Genomic DNA, 16,454 nt, shown 5'->3' with positions numbered 1-16,454 from the left:
GACTTGCTTTATGAATCTGGGTGCTTCCGTATTGGGTACATATATATTTAGGATAGTTAGCTCTTCTTGTTGAATTGATCCCTTTTACCATCATGTAATGGCCTTCTTTGTCTCTTTTGATCTTTGTTGGTTTAAAGTCTGTTATATCAGAGACTAGGATTCCAACCCCTGCCCTTTTTTGTTTTCCATTTGCTTGGTAGATCTTCCTCCATCCATTTATTTTGAGCCTATGTGTGTCTCTGCATGTGGGATGGGTCTCCTGAATGCAGCACAGAGATTATATGAGACTGCTATTAGTAAACAAATGCCCATGACTTACCAGCAAAATAAACTGCTACTATTAAAAACCAAATTAAACTCCCTCTCCTATGAGGAAGAAAGTAAATGACTTCCAGAGTGATTCAAGGACCAAAAGGGTTGAGATGAAAATGAAACCAAACGAAGTAAATAGAAAAGAGGAGGGTATTTGTGAGAAAACATTTTACATGGTCCATTTTCAAGGCATGATAAATCTAAGTACTGGCAGCCAGCCTATGGATGTAACAAACCACACAGCTCAGGCACCTAGAATGTCACAATAAGTGAACAGATTGTAGAGGAGGGGTCAGCCCATAAAAGGAAAGAAAGTTTCATTATTGAGAAATAGAAACTTAAGGAGGGAAGGGGACCAGGATATAACCTTACAAGTTGGATAATGAAACTTAGGTGATATCCGGGAAGATTGTAACCCTGTAGTACTCGACCATTGAGGAACTGGGGGAGGGACTTGCATGCTAGGAGTTAAATTACCTACTGTAACAGTCCTGGGTGTGCCTGCCTACCAGACACCCAATCTTGGAAGACCACCATTAAAAGTCTCGCTTCCACTGTTCTTCATGTGTCCAAGTCCATTCTTTGGGTTTGGATGGCTGAATGTCTTTACCACAGGGGCTACATAGTAGGTGTATATATTTATAGAGTATATGGGATTTTCTGATACAAGCATACAATGTGTAATAATCAGAGCAGGGTAAATGAGCTATTCATTCCCTCAAGCATTTATCGTTTGTGTTACAAAAAATCCAATTATACTCTTTTAGTTATTTAAAAATATATAATTGTTATTACTGACTATAGTCACACTGTTGTGCTATCAAACAGTAGGTCTTATTCAGCCTTTCTAACTATCTTTCTGTACCCATTAACCATCCCCCCTCTACCTATCACAGTCCACTCCAGACCCTGTTTGCCTGGGTATCACCAGTGGAGGCTGCAGAACAGCAAAGATTGCTGCCTGTTCCTTCCTCTGGAAGCTTCGTCCCAGAGGGGCACCCACCAGATGTCAGCCAGAGCTCTCCTGTATGAGGTGTCTGTCGGGCCCTCCTGGGAGGTGTCTCCCAGTCAGGATACATGGGGGTCAGGTACCAACTTGAGGAGGCAGTCTGTCCCTTAGCAGAGCTCAAGCACTGTGCTGGGAGATCTGCTGCTCTCTTTAGAGCCAGCAGGCAGGAACGTTTAAGTCTGCTGAAGCTGTGCCCACAGCTGCTCCTTCCCCCAGGTGCTCTTTCAGGGAGATGGGAACTTTATCTATAAGCCCTTGACTGGGGCTGCTGCGTTTCTTTCAGAGATGCCCTGTCCACGGAGGAGGACTCTAGAGAGGCAGTCTGGCTACAGAGGATTTGCCGAGATGTGTTGGGCTCCACTCAATTCGAATTTCCTGGTGGTTTTGATACTCAAGCCTCAGTAATGGCAGATGCCCCTTCCCCCACCAAGCTCCAGCGTCCCAGGTCGACTTCAGACTACTGTGCTGGCAGCAAGAATTTCAAGCCAGTGGATCTTAGCTTCCTGGGCTCTGTGGGGATGGGATCTGCTGAGCTAGACCACTTGGCTCCCTGGCTTCAGCCCCCTTTCTAGGGCAGTGAATGGTTCTGTCTTGCTGGCATTCCAGGCACCACTGGGGTATGAAAAAAAACCACTGCAGCTAGCTCCATGTCTGCCCAAACAGCCACCCAGTTTTGCACTTGAAACCCAGGGCCCTGGTGGTGTAGACATCTGAGGGAATCTCCTGGTCTGCGGGTTGCAAAGACCGTGGTAAAAGCATAGTATCTGGGCCAGAACGCACCATTCCTCATGGCACAGTCCCTCACGGCTTCCCCTGGCTAGGCGAGGGAATTCCCTGACCCCTTGTGCTTCCCGGGTGAGGTGATGCCCCCTCCTTCCTTTGGATCGCCCTCCGTGGGCTGCACCCCGTCTAACCAGTCCCAATGAGATAAGCTGAGTACCTCAGTTGGAAATGCACAAATCACTCACCTTCTGAGTTGATCTCACTGGGAGCTGCAGACTGGAGCCGTTCCTGTTCGGCCATCTTGCCCGCAACTCCTTGTTTCTCTTCCTTAAAATATCTATCTCTTTAGTAAATTTTTCATTCATATATTCATTCATCTTTGTTGGCTTTCTGCTTTTTCTTTGATCTCACTGAGTTTCTTTAAAATCAAAATTTTGTATTGTTTTTCTGATATTTCATGTATTTCATTTTAGTTAGACTCCACTGCTGGAGAGTTAGCGTGATCTTCCAGGGGTGTTATAATACTGTTTTTTCAGACCTCCGGAGCTGTTTCTCTGGATCCTTCTCATCTGCATAAACTATTTCTTCATAATATTTTTGAATTTACTTAGTTTCTTTCTTTCTGTTATTTAATTTTTTTGTCTTTTTTTTTTTTCAGATGGAGTCTTGCTCTGTTGCCAGGCTGGAGTGCAGTGGTGTCATCTCGGCTCACTGCAACCTCTCCTTCCCGGGTTCAAGTGATTCCCCAACCTCAGCCTCCTGAGTAGCTGGGACTACAAGCGCATGCCACCATGCCCGGGCTAATTTTTTGTATTTTACTGGAGATGGGTTTTCACCATGTTGGCCAGGATGGTCTCAATCTCCTGACCTCGTGATCTGCCCCCCACCCGGCCTCCCAAAGTGCTGGGATTACAGGCGTGAGCCGCCATGCCCAGGCTGAATTTACTTTCATGTGGATGGGATTTTCCCCTGCTGATGATGTAACTATAATGTATATTGTGTGGGTTCATTTGGTTTTGAGTCTGGGTTCTTTCAGTGGCAAAGACTCTGTATGAGTTCCTTAGGTATAGCTACCCTTTTTGAAGAGGCTTTCTTAAATATTGTTTATAGCAATGATGTGCTGTGTGTGTGAGCAGTCTCACTGCTTCCTGTGGGGCTGGCATGGTGAAGGGCTCAGGAAGATTATCTTGTTTCCCGGGGTAGTGCACTTGTGTCAACAGGTTTTGTATTGGGTTGTGCAGTTCAACCTGCAAGACAGAAGGTGGCACTTATGGGAAAGAGCCTGCTGTGGCAAAAGCAGATGGATAGACACGTGATCTCGGTTTACTGGAAGTAGCTTCCTATTGCTTCCGACTTGAGCTGGGCTGTAAAATACACAGTGACAGCTCCTTGCTCAGTCCCTGAGGTGAGGGCAAGGTAGGGTAGAGCTAAACAGTAAAGTCTGCCCTTTGATATCCCAATGGCAGATATAAGTACCAGCCCTGATGGGGTTGTGGGAGGAGCTCCTAGTGAAATGCCCTGAAGTCTTCAAAGGAGGGGAGGGGGGCTTCCCCAGCTCCATGGCCTGGGCAGGCAGGAATATGATTCACCTTCCTGTCATTCGTCTGTCCTGGTGCTTGCAGCACTCATATCAGGTGGACAAAATTGTCTATTTCAAGGCTGCAATGTGGTCGAGCACTGTGACAGGTGCCTGTCCTGCAGGTCAGCATCAAGATGTCTTCTGTGCAAGACATTCTCCCTCAGCACAAACGACACAGCTTTTTGGTTCTCCTGCTCTGTGCTGCAGGAATGCTGCTGCCCCATGTGGAGGAAGAGGGGTCATGCCTTTCATGTAAGCCTGGGCTCTGAGGGCACACTGCCAGTGGGGATGCAGCTGCCAGTGGGGAGGTACTGCCAGTGGGGTATGTAGCTGCCCTTAATAACCCTAAAATGGCTATCCTCTGGTGTGACTGTGCATCTTTGCAAGTCACCATGGCTGTGCCTGATACAGTAGCTGAGAGGAAAGAGTAGTCCTAATCTCCACGTCCATGCCCAAGCACCGAGTCCACCTGGCCACTGGGGTGGGGCCATTTTGCTCTCTTGCAGAGCAAAGCACAGTGACCCCTTCTGTACCGGAAGTCACTCTCAGCCCACAAGTGGGGAGTTCTTGAACACAGAAAAGCACATGCTCTGGTCCCCTTTATCTGAATGGGATACCCCATGGGGTGCTGCACTCTCCTTTCCCTTACAAGTAGCACTTACTGAAGGCTAGACTACTGGGAACACTGCAGAATCCCCTGGGTTTAGCAGATAAATTTCAGGGGATTTTGTGTGTAGCTGCAGCAGACTAAGCAGGTGTCAAGGAATGTCTGCAGGGTCTATGGTGATGTGGAGACACAAGAGGTGAGGTTTCCTGGGCAGGACACTGAAGCTTAACAGGTGTACCACTAGTATGATGCCTGCTGCCATAGCTCAGGTCTGAAGGGACAGCAAGTGACTCAGCCCAAGCTGGCAATCTGGTGTAATGACCTCAAAAAATTCCATAATCACTGCTCATATCAGTGTTTGCATTTGCAAGGGCAGAGAAGGTTTCCCATCATTTGGATACTGGCAGTGGCTTCAGGGTTAGGGGAGCCAGAAACAACTCCCACTTACCTTTAACAGCTCTTTAGTTTAATTTGGCCTCACTTGTCAATTTTTGTTTTTCCTAGTCATAAGTTCTTTCCCAAGTCTGATGTCCAGAATGGTGTTTCCTTAGTTTTCCTCTAAGATTCTTATTGTTTGAGATCTTCTCTTTAAATATTTCATCTGTCTTGGTTAATTTTTGTATGTGGTAAAAGGTAGGGGTTCAGTTGCATTCTTCTGCATAAGAGTAGCCAGCGTCCCAGCACCATTTATTGAAGAGGGTGTCCTTTCCCCATTGCTTATTTTTGTAGACTTTGTGAAAGATCAGATGACTGTAGTCATGTAGCTTTATTTCTGGGTTCTCTATTCTGTCCATTAGTCCATGTGTCTGCCTTTGGACAAATACCATGCCGTTTTGGTTACTGTAGCTTCATATTATGGTTTGAAGTCAGGTAATGTGATGTCTCTGGCTTTGTTATTTTCCTAAAATTGCTTTTACTATTTCAGCTCTTTTTTTGATTCTATATTAATTTTAGAGTAGTTTTTTTTCTAATTATGTGAAAAATGACATTGGCATTTTGAGAGAAATAGCACTGAATCTATTGATTGCTTTGGCCTGTATGGCCATTTTAACAATATTGATTCTTCCAATCCATGAGCATGGGATGTTTTTCCATTTATTTATGTTATCTATTATTTCTTTTCATAGTGTTTTGTAGCCCTCCTGGTAGAGATCCTTCACCTCTTTGGTTAAATGTATTCCTGGGTATTTTTGTTTTCCTGTTTGGCTATTTTAAATGGGATTGTATTCTTGATTTGGCTCTCAGTTTAAACATTACTGATGTATAGAAATGCTACTGATTTTTGTACATTGATTTTATATCTTGAATCTTTATTGAAGTCATTTATCAGATCTAGGAGCTTTTTTGGCAGAGTCTTTAGGGCTTTTCAGATATAGCATTGTATTTTTAGCAAAGAGAGATAGTTGGATTCCTTCTTCTTCTACCTGGATGTCTTTCACTTTTTCCTCTTGCCTGATTGCTACGGCTAGGACTTCCAGTACTATGCTGAATAGGAGTGGTGAGAGTGGGCCTCCTTTTCTTGTTCCAGTTCTCAAAGGGAATGGTTCCAGCTCTTGCCTGTTCAGTATGATGTTGGCTGTGGTTGCTTGTCTGGTAAATATTTTATTTCTCTTTCTCTTAAAAAGCCTAGTTTGGCAGGATATAAAATTCTTAGCTGGAGTTTATTTTCTTTAGCAATGCTGGAAATGGATCCTCAATCTCTCCTGGCTTATAAAGTTCTGCTGAAAAGTCTCCTGTGAGCCTAATGAGGTTCTCTTTTTACACAGTTCAACCTTTTCCTCTACCTACTTTTAAGATGTTTTCTTTAGTGTTGACCTTGAATAATGTGATGAATCTATGTCTTCATGATCTAGATTTTTAACAGTATTTCACAGGTGTTCTCTGGATTTCTTGTATCTGGATGTCTATCTTTTTAGCAGGATTAGGGAAATTTCCTTGAATTATTTCCTCAAATATATTTTCCAGGTTGTTTACTTTTTCTTCTTCTCTCTCAGGAAGGCCATTTGTAGATTTGATCACTTTATATAATCCCATATAATCCCATGTTCATTTTTTAAAATTCTATTTTCTTTATCTGACTGGGTTAGTTTGAAAGACCAGTCTTCAAGCTCTGACATTCTTTTTTTCTGCTTGGTCTAGTCTTTGATAAATCTTTCAATTGTATTTTGAGATTTCTTAAGTGAATTTACCAATTCCAGAAGCTCTGATTGATTATGTGGTAAGATGTTTATCTTCCTTCATTTCCTGGGTTGCTTTAGAAGTTTCTTTTTGTTGATATTCAACCTTCTCTTTGACCTTGTTGAGGTTTCTCACAATCCATGCTTTGAATTCTTTATCTGTAATTTCTAGGTTTCCATTTTGTTTAGGGACCATTGCTGGAGAGCTAGTGTAATTCTTTGGTGGTGTCACACACACACATTTTTCACGGTAATTGTCTTGCAGATAGGGTTTGTTTTATTTCCTTATAATATTTTTGGTTTCTCTTTCTCTACTTCTCATCAGGAATGTGAGTGCAGAGAATGTTGGATAGAGTTTTTTATTTTATTTTCATTTTATTTTATTTTGATATGGAGACTTGGACTGTTGCCCAGGCTGCAGTGCAGTGGCGCTCACTGCAAACTTTGCCTCCAGGGTTCAAGTGATTCTCCTGCCTCAGCCTCCTGAGTAGCTGGGATTACAGGTGCCTGCCACCACACCTGGGCTAATTTTTTGTATTTTTAAGTAGAGACGGGGTTTCACTATGTTGGCCAGGCTGGTCTCGAACTCCTGACCTCATGATCTGCCCTCTTCAGCCTCCCAAAGTGCTGGGATTACAGGCATAAGCCACCGCACCCAGCCTAGATAGGGTCTTTTATCATTGTTTCTATAGCCTTATGCACTTCTGTTGCAGGTTTTATATTGTTACATATGCTCTTAAATGTTGTGTAGTTTGGCCTTCAGGCCAGTAGACAGCAGTATTCGGTAAGAGCCAACTGTGGCCAAAGCAGTTGGGTCTATACTTTATCCTTTTTCACTGGGAGAAGCTCTTTGTTGCCTCTGGCAATGGGCTGATATGTGGAAAGCACAGTGGTCTGAGTGCCTTGCTAAGCCCCAGGGACACCGGGGGCCAGATGAGTGCATCTGGACTGGACAGGCCTGCCTACAGGTCCCCCAGTAGCACGCACACACTCCAGCACCAAGGAAAATCCAGTGGGTGGCCTGGAGAATCAGAGGTGTGCTTGAGCACGGAACTGAGAAATTTCAGTTTTCCTATGTAATCCAAAACCAAAATAAGACTGCACAGGAAAGTATCTTGATAAAATGTGAGATGTTTGTTTTTTAGGCCAATTCTCAAGAAGGTAAAGAAAAACCTTCTGCAGCAATCCTATTACCGGGTATATACCCAAAGGATTATAAATTACTCTACTGTTAAGACACATGCACATGTATGTTTATTGCAGCACTATTCACAATAGCAGACTTGGAACCAACCCAAATGTCCATTGGTGATAGACTGGATAAAGAAATTGTGGCACATATATACCATGGAATACTATGCAGCCATAAAAAGGATGAGTTCATTTCCTTTGAAGGGCATGGATGAAGCTGGAAACCATCATTCTTAGCAAACTAACACAGGAACAGAAAACCAAATGCTTCATGTTCTCACTCATAAGTGGGAGCTGAACAATGAGAACACATGGACAGGAGGAGAACATCACACACCGAGGCCTGTCAGTGGGTGGGGGGGTTAGTGGAGGGATAGCATTAGGAGAAATACCTAATGTAGATGACAGGTTGATGGGTGCAGCAAACCAGCATGGCATATGTATACCTATGTAACAAAACTGCATGTTCTGCACATTTATCCCAGAACTTAAAGTATAATTAAAATAATAATAATAATAATTTTTGGCCATGCAAGTAGCTGTCTTTCAGGTTCTACTGTGATGTACATATTCTGAGATAATTAAACTTGTCAAAGAAACCTTGACTTTCAATGGTGGGCACTGGAATTGACCCTAATAATGTGTTTTGGGGTAAGCCTACTTCATATTCTCAACCTGTCTGCAGTAGTCATTAGAATTTGAACTTCCTAAAGTTCATGTGCAAAGTTGAGTTCACTGTTTAATATTCAACAAGGATTATGCCAGTAAGATGGTAGGAAAATATTAGATATGTGTCATCACCAGCGGTATTATTTAAATTGCAACATATTTTAGCTGGCTGCTGGTTTCAGCCACCATGCCTGCATTTTATCTCTGTCTCATGGTCTGCAACCTTGGAAGCTTTGAACTTAGCTCATAGAATCCTGGGCATCAAGAACATGTGGTTCTAATGGCTAGATAGGGAATGAGAGTAAAAGGATCTTGGTCAAGTGAGTAAACGGCAGATTTGGAGGGGTCTGGACTCCTGCGATGACTTCATTCTGACAATACTGTTCCAGTTGTCCCTTTGTTTCCTCTTAATCCCATGTCTGGTCTGATCTGGCTGTTTCCCACCTTCCAATTCCTGCCTTCTTCAATGCTCCCTTCCATAGGTCACTCTGTGGCTCAGAGACCCGGCTTAACAAATGCCCAACCTTTCAATTATTTGTTCAGTGACATTTGAACTCATGTCTCCCCTTTTTGATAAGAAGAAAATACGTTATTTAATGTAGGGCTACTCTGTAACTCTTGTCCTCTCTCTTGGCAACTACTGAACTAACTGTTTTCATATTGAGCAAACGTTTATGGAACGACTGCCAAGAGTCAGGTACTAGGCTTGGTAATATCCCCCATTCTCTCTAGTCAAAGCCAGCACCAGCCAGACTTGCAGATCTAGGTCCCGAGCCCATTGCAGATCACAGGCCAGGGTCTGGTCTCCTCTGAGCTCCTTTGAGAGGGAAAGACAGAATCATTAACACCCATTTTATAAATGGGGCAACTGAGGCTGAGGGGGTTTAAATAACTCATACACAGCCTGCACATCAGTCATATTCTGAGGATCCCTACTTGCTCTCTAGTCTCTACAGAATGAGAAGAGATGTCTCTGGAGTCCATAGAAAGCCTGGGGGCCTGGCTGAGTGTGGTGGCTCATGCCTGTAATCCTAGCACTTTGGGAGGCTGAGGCAGGCAGATCACCTGAGCTCAGGAGTTCAAGGCCAGTCTGGGCAACATGGCAAAAAACCATCACTTCTAAAAATACAAAAAATTAGCTGGGCATGGTGGCACATGCCTCTAATCCCAGCTACTTGGGACGCTGAGGCACAAGAATTGCTACAGCCCAGGAGGCAGAGGTTGCAGTGAGCCGAGATTGTGCCAGTGCACTCCAGCCTGGGCAACAGAGCAAGACTCTATCTCAAAACCAAAAACAAACACAAACAAACAAACAAACAAAAAATAGAAGGCCCAGGGGCCACCTGCGTCAGGTTCCCAGCCACACATTTTCTTGTCCTCCTGTCTCTGGCATCTTCTGACAGATTCTTAATTCTTTGTGGTTGCACAAAGTCAAAATCCCAGAAAAGTTACAATTTCTTTATCCAGTCTATCACCAATGGACACCCACTTCACACCCACTCAGATTGCTATTTTTTTTTTTTAAAGGAAGATAAGAAGTGTTGGCAAGAACATGGAGAAATTGGAATTCTCACCTATTGCTGGTGAGAATGTACTACGGTGCTGCCACTATGGAAAACAGCTTAGAAGTTCCTCAAAAAGTTAAACAATTTCTATGTGACCCAGCAATTCCCCTCCAAGTTATAGATCTAAGAGGATTAAAAACAGTTACTTAAATACATGGACTCACATATTCCTAACAGTCAAATTCACAATAGCCAAAAGGTGCAAATAGCCCACATGTCCATTGATGGATGGATAAATGAACTGTGGTCTATCCATACAATGGAATATTATTTGGCCATAAATGGAATGAAGTACTGACACATGCTACAGAATGCATGAACCTCAAAAATATTCTATGACATGAAGGCCAGAAACAAAAGTCCATATATTGCATCGTATAAAATATCCAGAAGAGGGAAGCCCACAGAGACAGAATGTGCAACGGTGGATGCCAGGGTCTGGGGAGAGGGAAGAGGGGGGAGAAACTGCTCAACTGGTACAGGCTTTACTTTGGAATGATGGGAATGTTTTGCAACTATATAGAGGTAGTGATTGCACAACACAGAATGTACTGAATCCCACTGATTTGTTCACCTTAAAATGGTTAATTTTCAGTCCTCAGATTGGATAATCATAAAAAATGGTTAATTTTATGTTATGTGAATTTCACCTCTATACATTTTTTAAATCTCAGAAATATACACTAAGGCACGGGACATGTCACTATGGTGCCTGCCAAGCCCAGTGATGTTATCTGCAGTCCCCACCCAATCTCAAGCCTCTTGCTGACTTGTGGAGGGTAGAACATTTGCCCTAAAAGTATAAGATCCACATGCTGGAATGATTCCTGGCCAGATGGCTTCTTTATTAGCAGTAATTAAAGCTGCCTCTGTACAGACACTACCTTGCAACTAAGAAATGACTCAACAATGATAATAAGGGTTAATTAAGTTGAGACATTCTCTCTTTGCCAGTTAAATTATATTTATTATAGCTTGACATGAAAAACAAAGCAACTCCAGCAGGTATCATGAGGGCAAAGGACATGAACATTTTCTTTCTTTTTTTTTTTTTTATACTTTAAGTTCTAGGGTACATGTGCGGAACGTGCATGTTTGTTACATAGGTATACATGTGCCATGTTGGCTTCCTGCACCCATCAACTCGTCATTCACATTAGGCATTTTTCCTAATGCTATCGCTCCCATAGCGCCCAACCCCGACAGGCCCTGGTGTGCAATGCTCCCCGCCCTGTGTCCAACTGTTCTTTCTTCAATTCCCACCTATCTGTCAGAACATGCGGTGTTTGGTTTTATGTCCTTGTGACAGTTTGCTGAAAATGAAGGGTTCCAGCTTCATCCATATCCCTGCAAAGGACATGAACTCATCCTTTTTTATGGCTGCATAGTATTTCAAGGTGTATATGTGCCACATTTTCTTAATCCAGTCTATCATTGATGGGCATTTGGGTTGGTTCCAAGTTTTTGCTATTGTGAATATTGCCACCATATACATATGTGTGCATGTGCCCTTATAGTAGCATGATTTATAATACAGTGGGTATATACCCAGTAATGGGATCACTGGGTCAAATGGTATTTCTAGTTCTAGATCCTTGAGGAATCGCCACACTGTCTTCCACGACAGCTGAAATAATTTACACTCCCACCAACAGTGTAAAAGCGTTCCTATTTCTCCACATCCTCTCCAGCATCTGTTGTTTCCTGACTTTTTAATGATCACCATTCTAACAGGCATGAGACGGTATCTCATTGTGGTTTTGATTTGCATTTCTCTGATGACCAGTGATGACGAGCATTTTTTTCACGTGTCTGTTGGCTGCATAAATGTCTTCTTTTGAGAAGCTTCTGTTCATATCCTTTGCCTACTTTTTGATGGGGTTGCTTGATTTTTTCTTGTAAATTTGTTTGAGTTCTTTGTAGATTCTGGATATCAGCCCTTTGTCAGATGAGTAGATTGCAAAAATTTTCTCCAATTCTGTAAGAAATGTTCACTCTGATGATAGTTTCTTTTGCTATGCAGAAGCTCTTTAGTTTAATTAGATCCCACTGATCTATTTTGGCTTTTGTTGCCATTGTTGTTGGTGTTTTTGTCATGACGTCCTTGCCCATGCCTATATCCTGAATGGTATTGACTAGGTTTTCTTCTAGGGTTTTTATGGTTTTAGGTCTGACATTTAAGTCTTTAATCCAACTGGAGTTAATTTTTGTATAAGGTGTAAGGAAGGGATCCAGTTTCAGCTTTCTACATATGGCTAGCCAGTTTTCCCAGCACCATTTATTCAATAGGGAATCCTTTCCCCATTGCTTATTTTTGTCAGGTTTGTCAAAGATCAGATGGTTGTAGACGTGTGGTGTTCGTTCTGAGGCCTCTATTCTGTTCCATTGGTCCATATCTCTGTTTTGGTACCAGTCCCATGCTCTTTTGGTTACTGTGGCCTTGTACTATAGTTTGAAGTCAGGTAGTGTGATGCCTCCAGCTTTGCTCTTTTTGCTTAGGATTGTCTTGGGAATGTGGGCTCTTTTTTGGTTCCATATGAAGTTTAAAGTAGTTTTTTTCCAATTCTATGAAGAAAGTCATTGGCAGCTTGATGGGGATGGCATTGAATCTATAAATTACCTTGGGAAGTATAGCCATTTTCACGATATTGATTCTTCCTATCCATGAGCATGGAATGTTCTTCCATTTGTCTGTGTCCTCTTTTATTTTGTTGAGCAGTGGTTTGTAGCTCTCCTTGAAGAGGTCCTTCCCATCTCTTGTAATTTGGATTCCTAGGTATTTTATTCTCTTAGTAACAATTGTGAATGGGAGTTCACTCATGATTTGGCTCTCTTTCTGTTATTGGTGTATAGGAATGCTTGTGATTTTTGCCCATTAATTTTGTATCCTGAGACTTTGCTGAAGTTGCTTATCAGCTTAAAATGATTTGGGGCTGAGATGATGGGGTTATCTAAATATACAATCATGTCATCTGCAAACAGGAACAATTTGACTTCCTCTTTTCCTAATCAAATACCCTTATTTCTTTTTCTTGCCTGGTTGCCCTCGCCAGAACTTCCAATACTACGTTGAATAAGAGTCGTGAGTGAGGGCATCCTTGTCTTGTGCTGGCTTCAAAGTTTTCCCCATTCAGTATGATTTTGCCTGTGGGTTTGTCATAAATAGATCTGATTATTTTGAGATACGTTCCATCAATACCTACTTTGTTGAGAGTTTTTAGCAGGAAGGGATGTTGAATTTTGTCAAAGGCCTTTTCTACATCTATTGAGATAATTATGGTTTTTTGTCGTCATTGGTTCTGTTTATGTGATGGATTACGTTTACTAATTTGCGTATGTTGAACCAGCCTTGCATCCCAGGGATGAAGCCGACCTGATCGTGGTGGATAAGCTTCTTGATGTGCTGCTGGATTCGGTTTGCCAGTATTTTATTGAGGATTTTTGCATCGATGTTCATCAGGGATATTGGTCTAAAATTCTCTTTTTTTGTTGTGTCTTTGCCAGGCTTTGGTATCAGGATGATGCGGCCCTCATAAAATGAGCTAGGGAGGATTCCCTCTTTTTCTATTGATTGGAATAGTTTCAGAAAGAATGGTACCAGCTACTCTTTGTACCTCTGGCAGAATTCGGCTGTGAATCCATCTGGTCCTGGACTTTTTTTGGTTGGTAGGCTATTAGTTATTGCCTCAATTTCAGGGCTTGTTATTGGTCTATTCAGACATTCAACTCCTTCCCAGTTTAGTCTTGGGAGGGTGTATGGGTCAAGGAATTTATCCATTTCTTCTAGATTGTCTAGTTTATTTGCACAGAGGTGTTTATAGTATTGTCTGATGGTAGTTTGCATTTCTGTGAGATCAGTGGTGATATCCCCTTTATCATTTTTTATTGTGTCTATTTGATTCCTCTCTCTTTTCTTCTTTATTAGTGTGGCTAGGGGTCTACCAATTTTGTTGATCTTTTCAAAAAACCAGCTCCTGGGTTTCATTGATGTTTTTGAAGGGTTTTTTCTGTCTCTATCTCTTTCAGTTCTCCTCTGATCTTAGTTATTACTTGCCTTCTGCTAGCTTTTGAATGTGTTTGCTCTTGCTTCTCTAGTTCTTTTAATTGTGATGTTAGGGGTTCAATTTTACATCTTTCCTGCTTTCTCTTGTGGGCATTTAGTGCTGTAAATTTCCCTCTACACACTGCTTTAAATGTGTCCCAGAGATTCTGGTATGTTGTGTCTTTGTTCTCATTCGTTTCAAAGAACATCTTTTTCTGCCTTTATTTCGTTATGTACCCAGTAGTCATTCAGGAGCAGGTTGTTCAGTTTCCATGTAGTTGAGCGGTTTTGAGTGAGTTTCTTAATCCTGAGTTCTAGTTTGATTGCACTGTGGTCTGAGAGACAGTTTGTTATAATTTCTGTTTTTACATTTGCTGAGCAGTGCTTTACGTCCCATTATGTGGTCAATTTTAGAATAAGTGTGATGTGGTGCTGAGAAGAATGTATATTCTGTTGATTTGGGGTGTAGAGTTCTGTAGATGTCTATTCAGTCCACTGGGTGCAGAGCTGAGTGGACATGAACATTTTATCAAAGAAGAAACACAGCTATCAAAAATAAAGAAATGTTCAACCTTGTTAATAATAAAGTGGCTGGCCTCTGGTTCATTCCTGTAATCCCAGTCCTTTGCAAGGCTGAGAAAGGAGGATCACTTGAGGCCACAAGTTCAAGACCATCCTAGACAAGTCAGTTCATGGCCAGACTTCATGTCTACAAAACATCAAAAAATTAGCCAGGCATGGTGAAGCATGCCTGTCGTCCCACCTACTCAGGAGGCTGAGGCAGGAGTATTGCTTGAGCCTGGGAGGTTGAGGTGGCAGTGAGCCATGATTGTGCCATTGCACTCCAGCCCGGGCAATGCAGCAAGACTCTGTCTAAATAATAATAACAATAATAATAATAATAAAGGAAACGGTTGGGATGCCATTCCTTGTTTATTCAATACACAAAGTTAAAAGCAATTTACTTTTTCTATTATTTTATTACTAAAAAAAGTTGAACCATTCTTACAGCCTGAAATGCTTCTCACCTCCCCTTCTTATATACAAACATTTCTCTGTCGATGATAATGCAAACAGTCACTCCTTTAGAAGACTTCACCCCAGGGAGTTCCAGATCCCCTTATCTCTGCCTTCCCAGAACTCCTGGTGTCTCCCCACCCCCACCTTGGGTCTCAGCATGACTTGTTCTGTGAAGGTCTTGTTCACATTTTCCCTTATGGTTCTGTTCCCGTGTTGTGTCACAGCACTGGGCAGAGTGGACAACCCATTCACACAGATGGAGAGGGCCCCATGGTTCTGGAGATAACCATGTAATTGATCAGAATAGGGCATTGAGGGCTGGGTGTCAGGCACGGGCTGCACTTGGGTGGGCAGGCCCCCTGGAAAGTCACTGGGTTTGGCAAGCTTCCTAGTAACATCTCTCCCTGGGGTCCTCTTGGAACTTCATGCAAAAATGCTGGATGCTGGTTTATTCTCGAGAGATGGTTCATTCCTTTCATTTGATAATCAAAGAAACTCATGTCCCAACTAAAGTTCATAAACTCCAGTTTGTAAACTGAGATAATCTCAGCTGAATGAACTTGCTGACCCTCTGCTTTCCCCTAGCCTCTCGGTGCCCTTGAAATCATGTCAGTTCAAGCAGCCTCATGAGGCATTACAGTGTTTAATTATTTCAGTGATTATTAAACCTTGTCCTGTGTTGACCCCAGGTGAATCACAAGCTGGACTTTTGACAAGGACAAGCTATCATATGCTTTTCAATCACAGAAAAAGTAAATTAATTGATAAGATTTTTAAAAAATGTTACTAGTTTCGAAAAGGTAATTTGTGCACATGGTAAACATTATGAAGGTATAAGAGGATAATGTTTTTATACTACTGAGAATAATGTTTTCCCTAAGTCTTTATTCCCTGCTATTAGTTGTTGAAGGTTTTTAATATCACGAATGGGAGTTGAATATTATCATGTATTATTAATATATTATTACTGAACTATCAAAAGCTCTTCCTAAAACAATTGAGATGATCTTATTATCGTTCTCCTTTAATCTGTTGATGAGATCATTGATATTTATACTTTTTCGCTGTTAACTATTCTTGAGTCTCAGGTTTAAATTCAACTTGGTCATGGTGTAACGTCTTTGAACACTGCTGCCTCTGGCTTGCTACTATTGTGTTCAGGATTTTTGCACTGATGCTCATGAATGAGACTGGCATGCCATCTTCCTTTGAGGTCCTGATTTTTTTCTGACTTGGATCATGTGGCCCTCATGGAATGAGTTGGGCATGATGCCTTCTTTTTCATGTATATGGATTGATGGGACACTTTGGAGTCTCTCCAGATGGCCCTCAATTGTCCCTGCCTCCTCATTGTTAGGCTCCTAGGCAACCGCTTCTCAATTCTGGTAGGCCCAGGAACCTGTGGGTTTTATGTTTGTTTGTTTGTTTGTTTGTTTTTTGAGTTGGAGTCTTGCTCTGTCTCCCAGGCTGGAGTTGGAGTGCAATGGCCTGATCTCAGCTCACTGCAACCCCCACCTCCTGGGTTCAAGCGATTCTCCTGCCTCAGCCTCCTGAGTAGCT

Source organism: Nomascus leucogenys, chromosome 17, assembly GCF_006542625.1.
Source record: "Nomascus leucogenys isolate Asia chromosome 17, Asia_NLE_v1, whole genome shotgun sequence".
Classification (NCBI taxonomy): domain Eukaryota; kingdom Metazoa; phylum Chordata; class Mammalia; order Primates; family Hylobatidae; genus Nomascus; species Nomascus leucogenys.
This window is presented reverse-complemented; position numbering follows the sequence as displayed.